This window comes from Gymnodraco acuticeps, unplaced genomic scaffold (assembly GCF_902827175.1).
Source record: "Gymnodraco acuticeps unplaced genomic scaffold, fGymAcu1.1, whole genome shotgun sequence".
Taxonomy (NCBI): domain Eukaryota; kingdom Metazoa; phylum Chordata; class Actinopteri; order Perciformes; family Bathydraconidae; genus Gymnodraco; species Gymnodraco acuticeps.
Window position 1 is genome coordinate 111,955 of NW_022989789.1, and position 8,395 is coordinate 120,349.

At 41.1% G+C, this 8,395-nt stretch overlaps 1 pseudogene; it reads right to left on the bottom strand.

The window, feature by feature from the left end:
- Window positions 1–229: 229 nt before the first annotated feature.
- On the bottom strand, window positions 230–6,983 carry LOC117549804 (annotated as a pseudogene).
- Between the last annotated feature and the right edge of the window lie 1,412 nt (window positions 6,984–8,395).

Below are 8,395 nucleotides of genomic sequence, written 5' to 3' on the forward strand. Positions count from 1 at the left end.
ATAATAAAAATATGTGGGATTTAATTTAAGTGTGGTAAATATATATAATATTCAATCAGTTGATGTCACCAATAGCTGTGTTTGCTTCCCTTTATTCTTGATAAATGTCCCAGTTATCAAACAGTCTACACACTTCTGTAAAACATTTTTATTTGCAACAACAAATAATACAATTATGTTTAAATAAATGGTCAACAGGTCAGAAAAGGAACTGATACATCCATATAAATTACATTTTGGTGCTTTTTCCTGAATTCTACTCCTTTTTAGTGAAGGTTTGTAATTCCGCCAAGTTCTCCGGTTGTCTGTAATTTAAAAAAGAAAGATTATTATTATCTAGAATTGCTTTGAGTGTAACACTTTTAAAGTTCTCCTATTATACTGTTTTTCATCAATATATAACAGGTCTCAGATATATACAAAACATGGCTCTGATTGGCTGAAACACCAAACAGATCATTGCAGCATTACCCATAATCCCCTCTGTTTCAGCCCTGTTTCCAAAGTGCTGATTCTCTGTCTGTTACTTTAGATGAAAATAAGGAGCCCCTCCCCACGCCCCTCTGAGAGACATTTGGTTACAAAGAACACAATGGTGCTCTAGGACAGTGATTCTCAAATGGGAGTACGCGGACCCCTAGGGGTACGTTGGGGTACTGCAGGGGGTAGGCCTACGTGAGATTAAAAAAATTAATAAAAAAAGTTAATGAAAAAAATACCATGTATGATTACAAAAATAATCTTAGTACAATAAGTTAAATAGAAAACACAATTGTATATAAAATATTCCTAGAACCACCAAGGGGTTCCTCATATAAACATGTCAAATTTGTGTATTGTATTTTATAGTTTTGCATAATATATAATTGTGTTCATTGGTTTGTTAAACAGATATTACTTCAGTTGAAAAACTCCTTGGAAAAATCAGTTTACATTTTTATATTATATATATTGTGTTTTTTCATGCATAAAATGAAAATATCCTTAGTTTGTTGTAATGCATGCATGAAGGAGATAATACATCACTATATTGGAATTATTTGGATAGGCTTTTCGATCAAAAATGTTCGGGGTAGGTCAGGGGGGTACTCGGCTGAGAAAATGTTTCAAAGGGGGTACATTACTGAAAAAAGTTTGAGAAGCACTGTGCTAGGAGGAGATTCAGGTGATAAGGGGGGGGGGGTTACCTTGGTTGGTGATTGGCTAATGGTTACACAAAACAAAACATCGTTATGACATCATAAAGTGGCCAAAATCTGATCAGCTCATTTTCAGACAGGTTTTTATAGAAATGGATCAAAAAGAGAGAGAATCTTTGTTCCTGAAACTTTCAGAGTCTCTTTCCACAGAGGGGACACAATGTGATGTAGAAGAGACTGAAGAAGAGGGGACACTGTGATGTAGACAGCATGAAGCATGAAGAGGGGACACATGTTTGATGTAGAAGAGACATGAAGAAGAGGGGACACATGTTGATGTAGAAGAGACATGAAGAAGAGGGGACACATGTTGATGTAGAAGAGACATGAAGAAGAGGGGACACATGTTGATGTAGAAGAGACATGAAGAAGAGGGTGACACATGTTGATGTAGAAGAGACATGAAGAAGAGGGGACACATGTTGATGTAGAAGAGGACATGAAGAGAGGGGACACATGTTGATGTAGAAGAGACATGAAGAAGAGGGGACACATGTTGATGTAGAAGAGACATGAAGAAGAGGGGACACATGTTGATGTAGAAGAGACATGAAGAAGAGGGGACACATGTTGATGTAGAAGAGACATGAAGAAGAGGGGAAACATGTTGATGTAGAAGAGACATGAAGAAGAGGGGACACATGTTGATGTAGAAGAGACATGAAGCAGAGGGGACACATGTTGATGTAGAAGAGACATGAAGAAGAGGGGACACATGTTGATGTAGAAGAGACATGAAGAGAGGGACACATGTTGATGTAGAGACATGTAGAAGAGGGGACACTGTTGATTATACATGAGAAGAGGGGCACATGTTGATGTAGAAGAGACATGAAGAAGAAGGGACACATGTTGATGTAAGAAGAGACATGAAAGAAGAGGGGACCACCATGTTTGAGTCGAAAGAGACATGAAGAAGAGGGGACACATGTTGATGTAGAAGAGACATGAAGAAGATGGGACACATGTTGATGTAGACGAGACATGAAGAAGAGGGGACACCACTCGCTGATGTAGAAGAAGAAGAGACATGAAGAAGACGGTGCACACATGCTGATGTAGACGAGACATGAAGAAGAGGGGACCGGGACACATGTTGATGTAGAAGAGACATGTAAGAAGATGGGGACACATGTTGATGTAGAAGAGACATGAAGAAGAGGGGACACATGTTGATGTAGAAGAGACATGAAGAAGAGGGGACACATGTTGATGTAGAAGAGACATGAAGAAGAGGGGACACATGTTGATGTAGAAGAGACATGAAGAAGAGGGGACACATGTTGATGTAGAAGAGACATGAAGAAGAGGGGACACATGTTGATGTAGAAGAGACATGAAGAAGAGGGGACACATGTTGATGTAGAAGAGACATGAAGAAGAGGGGACACATGTTGATGTAGAAGAGACATGAAGAAGAGGGGACACATGTTGATGTAGAAGAGACATGAAGAAGAGGGGACACATGTTGATGTAGAAGAGACATGAAGAAGAGGGGACACATGTTGATGTAGAAGAGACATGAAGAAGAGGGGACACATGTTGATGAAGGACAGAAGACTGAAGAAAGAGGTGACAATAGTGAGTAGAAGAGGCATGGAAGAAGAGGGGACACATGTTGATATAGTAAAGAGGACATGAAGAAGAGGGAGGGGACAACATGTGATGTAGAAGAGGACATGACGAGAGAGTGACACATGTTGATGTAGAAGAGACATGGAGAAGAGGGGACACATGCCTGATGTAGAAGAGACATGGACAAGTTGGATTTTGCATAATTAGGTGACCTTACAGGGATCATCTTGCCTCACCTGATCTCATGCGGGTTGGTCCTGGAGTTCCACATTAAGAGTTTCCAGGGATCAGGAAATAAGCAGAGACCTCCAGCTGTGATGGGGAACGATGACCGTATATCAAGGCATGGGGATCGGGTCCATGATAGACTTCCAGGAGTCTGATCAGAGGAGCGAGGATCCCCGCCACAACGGAGACACACAATGGAGTTTCAGGAACCTACTCCATTCCTGCCATATAGTACAGATACAAATGATCTTATAGCAAAAGCAAACATGTCTTTTGAATTGTACCTGAGGGATATGTACCTTAGAGTGGTAGGGTACAGTTCTGCAGTGTAAACATAGACGATAGAGAAACTTGTAGTGGCAGCAAACTTCCCCACTACTGCGACGGCTGTTGCCACCACAGGAAGATCTGATGTACAATGTATAAATCAGACAGTTGTGACACATTGTGCATGCAAATTAAATATATATATTACTTGTTAGACGCTTTTATCCAAAGCGACTTACATACTCAATACTGTGGGAATTCCCCACAGGAGCAATTTGGGGTGAAGTGTCTCAGGGACACAACGACATGCTGACTGCAGTGGGGTTTGAACCTGTGACCCCCTGATACGAACACCAACGCACTACCCCACTGAGCCACACGCCTCCTAAATCACGTGTGCCATCTTTACTGTGTACATAAGGAGGTTTTGCCAAATGGTGATACTCTAAATCCGACCTACATTCATACTGAGGTAATAAATCAAGCGTGAAGTAGGGACATTTTCTCATTGACTTCTATAGAGTCCGACTAGAGTCGCCCCCTGCTGGCTATAAGAGAGAATGCAAGATAAAGGCACTTTTCAGACCTGCTTGTTAATGAAGTAATTAGGTTTGAGGATGGATAATGAGTGTAGCAAAGAGATATGTTTGATAAAAATGGGATACAACCTGGTTCTCAATAATCTGGTGTATCATACACCAATGCGGCTTTCAACACACTCCTATAAACTATTCAGAAACTTACCTTTTGGTATAGTGAGTATCCCTAGACAAGCAGCGCCGGCAAACAACAGGACGATTGCTTCACATCTCTTCCTCCCAAAGCGCTGGATGAGGCCCAAACTGCCCCAACGTGCCGGAAACTCCACTAAACCGAAGATGAACTGGGTGAGGTAGATGTTCAGACCGAAGTTCCCGACATTCAGGCTCAGTCCGTAGTACACCAGACTTATTGCAAACCTAACAAAAAAGAATTATCTTCAGGGAGGAATGGCTGGAGATGTGGCAGCAGGTTATGGATGATTGATTACTCACCACAGGTAGCTCATTATCAATGCACGCTTTCTCAGATAGGAAATCCTGAAGAGGTCCAACATGCTTCCTCTTTTGGACGGACCCTCAACACCTAGCTAAAAAAAAATCAGTTTTAGTTTGTGTTCTTTTTATTGCAGAGCTTTATTGTATTCGCCAGAGATGCATCTCACCTTGTCCAGCAGATCTTCTGGGACTTTCCTTCCGTTCACCTTTGCTGCCTTCCTGATCTCCCTGATAGCCTCCTCCTTCCTGCCCTGGGTGATGAGCCATCGAGCGGACTCTGGAAGAATCCTAATTGACATACATGTCCACCATCACATACTATAGAGCAGGGGTGTCCAAACTACGGCCCGGGGGCCAAAAGCGGACCAAAAGCGGCCCGCGGACCATTTTGAATCAGCCCTCAGCATATTAAAAACGTATAATGTAATACAGCCCAAAAATGAAACTTGCGCTTTTCTTGTATTGTACTAGTTAAATATATCTGTAAACATATATTATACAGTAGTATTCATGTGTTAAAAAGCCCATTTTACAATAAATTCAGTCAATTACATTTGAAAATAATGTTCTAACAAATCTAAATCGATAAGAAAAAAGCCCAATAACTTATTTACATAACAACCTTGAAATACAACCTTCCTATTTCTTCTTATTATAATCAATCTGAGGCTTCTGTTCCAACACTCACAAGCATCATGTACCTACATTTGATTGATTTTGTTAACTTATAACTGAACTTATGAGGCAATATACCTCTTGTGAAGAGAAATAGAAATAAAATGGATTGTGAGTGGCCCAGCCCTTCGAATAGTTTTCTCTATGTGGCCCAAAAGTTTGGAAACCCCTGATATAGAGCGTTCACTTAGGGCTAAAATCAAGATTAGCATCTTAAGAGGCGTCTAACCAGTAAAAGATTCCCAGGACAAGGACCAGAGGACAGAAGAGCACCAGCTGCAGTATCCTCCAATCACGGATCAGATAGGCAATGCCCGACAACATCATCAGTCCAAGGGGGAAGGACGAGTGGCAGATGATGGTGCAGAGAGCAAACTTTGAGGAGTCACTCCACTCTCCACCTTCAAAGCATAAAGTAGACAGTTATCAGCTGATAGAGACCCAGACAGAAGCTTCAGTGGGGAACAGTAGACCTACCTATGACAAATAAATTAGCAATAATGCCTGAAACGGCGATGCCACCTAGGAACTTCAGAACAATATAAACATAGATGTTGGGTGAGAAACTAATGCCGACACCAAACAACATGAGGAGAAAGATGGAAAGCAGGACTACGAAGCGGCGACCAAACCTACGGAGAGAAGAGAAGCACTGTTGAAGATGCAGTTAATCTGTCACTCGTATAAGTTTAGCCCAATTTAAATCAGTTCAGAATCATTAATATGGAGTTATTGAGCACCTGTCAGCCATCGGCCCCAACACCAGCGCTCCAACCAGGAGACCGGCCATGTAGATGGACTGAGACGCTGCAATCAAACCACTCCTGTCACAGATCATGTTGAACTGATGACAGATAGGATGGAGAAAGAAGTATAAAACCAAAGAAAACAAACAAAATTAAGTTTTTCTCAGTCGTTATTTGAGAAGATCAAGAACTGAAAATCCCAAAGGTTTTCAGGTTTTCAAACCAACAAACTGTTGCTGCTAAGGTTGTGCATCAGATGATAAAAATCCATCCTACACTGTAATTCAAATGAGTTAGCATTGAGTACTTTGTTTTAAAGGTTGAATTCGGTTGTCTCAGTGGGGCATGATCTACCAATGATGGCTCAGTCAAATGAATGGAGAGAAAATAACTCTGGATTTGGCTTTTTGGACATTTTACAACGACCTCAATTGTTAAATAAGGGGTTAAAAGTTCTCGTACTTGGTCGTTTATTCTGATATATATTGAGAAATATACATAGGCTGATATACAGACGTGTGAAAAAGTCTTTTTTCATTGGCCGGCACTCTTTCTGGGGGATTGACTACAACTAGGTTACAGTGCATGATGGATTGGTGGCTCAAATGAGACCTAAATGCAACAGCTGCCACAACTATCAACAGTAGAAAAGCAACCCAGCAAGAAGTAAGAATGACTTAATTTTGATGATTACATTTCTGACTATAAAATGATCTCTTACCTCTGTCACAATGCTTGATGCCCCTTCAGTTGCCTCAAAATCCGATCCATTAATGCATCCTGTAGTCTTGTTGATGCCGTACGCTATGATGGTTTCCAAATCCAAATCCACAGGTGTGAACATCTCACAGCTTTCAAAGCCTCCATCCTTGTTCAGTGGGAGGGTGAGATTTCTTTGTTGTTCCTCCGTCAGGTTGGGTCCTCGCTCCAGGATCCAGTCGGTGTTGCAGTGATGTGGGAAGTTCAGTCCTACAAACACCTGACCGATCACATCGAAAGCTGTGAACAGGCTGGGGATGCATAACACCGCCACCAGACGTTTCTGAAACAAACCAAACTCCCCGATCTCCTTCAGAATCTCCCCAAAGCTGCTCATTTTGGTATCCAGATGTGCATGTGTCAAAGCAGCTTTAAGGTCCGTCCATGCACCAACACTGAACTTGACTGTAGTCCTGCGAGTTAAGGTTTAAACTGTAGTAGTAGTAGTAGTAGTAGTAGTAGTAGTAGTAGTAGTAGTAGTAGTAGTAGTTGTAGTAGTAGTAGAACCTTTATTTGCCGTTCAAACTGTCAGCCACAGTGTTTTAACAATCTCTTAACTTGCTAACAAACAGACTTACTAAGGTATTCAAAAGATGACAGGACAGATTCTCTCAGGCTGAAGTCCAGCTGTAATGCATTTCATTATATTGGACTTCCTTTGGTGTAGTTCCTGCATGTAGAGAACCGCAAAGTCAAAGTCTGCATGAAAAGTCTTATCAGCAACTGTCTTTGATCTACAAACCAGCAGCTGCTCTCTCTGATTGGTCACAGTATGGGCAGCCTGACATCTTACATATGGTGTCACCAAGGTGCAAATCGAAACCCTACCCAATCTAGAAAAAGGGGCCAGGTCACACAACTTATGATAATGCAATGAATGGCCCAACTGGAGCGTTTTCATCTATTTAAAAATAAAGAGTTTTTGCACCTTTGAAGTTGGTGTGTCCATGAAAGCAAAATGTGACTAAGCGCAATTAAAACAGATGTCCAGATTAAAGCATGTGATAGTGAGAGAGACGTTAAGCAACTTGGAGTTGACACGCCTGAAATTGAAAATCTGCCTGTTAAAAAAAAGCATCGTAAAGTCTACTGTATCTCCGATTGGGTGTGGTCACTACACTTTTCTAACAACAGAGCAGATAGTAGAAACTGGCATCGAGAGTGAAAGACATTAACCAGACAGAGGGTTTATTATGAAGATAAGCTGTTGACATGCATTATGGGTACTGTGTTTAAGCCCGATTGATATTTGGAGTTAATATCAAGATGTATTTCACACGTTTGCATACTAAAGGGCGCTTTAATGTTTAAAAAGCAGGAAATGCACTCTGGTGAAAGTGTAGTAAAGAGATTATTGCAGTCATAAAGATAGTGAGGACGGATAACATGGAGGCAGTGAGAGCACATTCCAGAGTTTTAAGTGGATATAAAACAATATTTAGTTTTGGAAAAAATATACAAGTGCACAAAGATAGACAGGGCAGAGGTCAAAAGTGAAAAATATATACCTTAGAGAGGCCCTATTCTGCTGATGTTCAGGTGTATATCAGTATATTGTGTCTCTACTTTAAAGAGTCCTCTCCTGCTGATGTTCAGGTGTATATCAGTATGTAGTGTCTCTACTTTAAAGAGTCCTCTCCTGCTGATGTTCAGGTGTATATCAGTATGTAGTGTCTCTACTTTAAAGAGTCCTCTCCTGCTGATGTTCAGGTGTATATCAGTATGTAGTGTCTCCACTTTAAAGAGTCCTCTCCTGCTGATCTTCAGGTGTATATCAGTATGTAGTGTCTCCACTTTAAAGAGTCCTCTCCTGCTGATTTTCAGGTGTATATCAGTATGTAGTGTCTCTACTTTAAAGAGTCCTCTCCTGCTGATGTTCAGGTGTATATCAGTATGTAGTGTCTCCACT